At 40.8% G+C, this 1,841-nt stretch overlaps 1 non-coding gene across 1 annotated transcript; it reads right to left on the bottom strand.

Moving 5' to 3' along the window:
* Positions 1–1,533: 1,533 nt before the first annotated feature.
* LOC120256266 lies at positions 1,534–1,640 on the bottom strand. The gene has a single exon (XR_005535249.1). It is a non-coding gene; the product is annotated as a small nucleolar RNA R71 (small nucleolar RNA).
* Between the last annotated feature and the right edge of the window lie 201 nt (positions 1,641–1,841).

Consider the following 1,841-nt stretch of genomic DNA (forward strand, 5'->3'; position numbering starts at 1 on the left):
TAATTAGGAAGAAATTTATCACTTGGAATCCCCAGAGCTCATTGCAACTCTATGCGAGTGCGAGGTGTTGAGATTGTTCGATTTCTCCTCTGGGACATGTATAGGGTTAGGCACAGTTGACCATAGATTTGGAACTATGTAATTAAGGATTTCCATGACTCACCATTGCATTGATTAGGAAGTATAATAGAGGGTTCTTGCACTTGAAATAATTATCCTAGGTGGAGCATTATCCGGGTACCCCATCTTTATCGATTGCCTTACCCCCTTCTTTACTTTTGCTCTCTTACTTGTTGCTTTTACTGTTGAGAATTGAATCATTTTCACACTCATTATCATTAATCTTTTACATAGCTAAGAATCAAATTAAGTATTTTTATTCCCTACTCCCTGTGGATTCGATACCCGCTCACCCGGGATTATTACTTCAACAAACCCGTGCACTTGCGGGATATACGCAAGGGGACCTTGTCAGTTAATCTTGGTAATCATTGTAGATGAGTGACACACTACGAGGGTTAGACATTTCTTGATTGGGGAGGGTTGAGAGGGTGAGTCAAGAGGTAGTGTAGCGTCCCCGTTTCCCCTCCGGTGTGATTTATCCTACCTCCATTTCCTTAAGTTCTTTGCATCATAATAGAGTGAAGTTCTAGAGGATGAATTCCACTGGGGCTTAGTTGCAAGAGCAATAGAGTGAAGTGTTGAAGTAACTCTAGTGTCAGGGGCTTAAATGTGAGTAGGGGCCTTTCACCTGGACCAAAGGGTTTGGTCTATACATAGGAAGAGGGTTTATCACTTGGATTCCCTAGAACTCCATGCAACTTTACACAGTGTGAGATGTTGAGACTGCGTGATTTCTCCGTCGGGACATAGTGTAGAGTTAGTCATAGTTGACTTTAGATTTGGGACATGTGCTTAAGTATTTCCACGACTCATTGAGCATTAATTAGGAAGTATAATAGTGGGTCTTGCACTTGAAACATTAATCCCAGGGAAGCATTGTCCGAGTACCCCACTTCTATCGATTGCCTAACCTCTCACTTACTTGTGCCTCTCATTCTTATTTCTTTTATCTTTGTTCACATTACATTTTATAGACACTATCAATGTTTACTTTCACTTGCTTAAGTAGCAATTTAAGTATTTTTACTCCCTACTCCCTATGGATACGATAACCCACTCACCTGGATTTATTAATCGACAAACACGTGCACTTGCTGGTCACACGGAATGGGCGTTATCAATTTTTTAGCGTCATTGCCGGGGATTAGGCATTTAGAGATACTTTGCACTTTGCTATCTTAGCTATTCATTCATTTATTTTTATATTTCACATCTTCTTATTCTTTCATTGTTCTGATTTGTTTTTCTTTCTTTTGTGCAGCTCCAGGTTATGACCCAAGGGCTTTCCCATTTTCTCTAAAAGGAAGAGCAAAGAAGTGTTCACATTCTTTACGACAAGCATCCATCACAACTTGGAATGAGATGGTCGAAGCTTTCTTGGTTAGGTACTTTCCTCCGGGAAAGTCGGCAAAGCTTCATAATGAGATTTTGTCATTTGTTCAGATAGAGCTTGAGTCCTTGTTTGAGACAAGGGAGTGTTTTAAAGACCTTTTGCGGAAGTGTCCACAACACGGATTCTCTAAGTGGATGATCATTCAGACCTTTTACAACGGGTTGAATCCAAGTATAAGACAGCTTCTAGATGCCGCCGCAGGAGATACAATGTGGTATAAGACCCCCGATGAAGCCTGACAATTAGTAAAAGAAATGGCCAAGAATAGCTACCAATGGAATGCAAGGGAAAGGAACAAAGTGGGCGGACTCCATGAAATTGATGC

The sequence above is a fragment of the Dioscorea cayenensis genome, unplaced genomic scaffold (genome assembly GCF_009730915.1).
Source record: "Dioscorea cayenensis subsp. rotundata cultivar TDr96_F1 unplaced genomic scaffold, TDr96_F1_v2_PseudoChromosome.rev07_lg8_w22 25.fasta BLBR01001364.1, whole genome shotgun sequence".
NCBI lineage: Eukaryota > Viridiplantae > Streptophyta > Magnoliopsida > Dioscoreales > Dioscoreaceae > Dioscorea > Dioscorea cayenensis.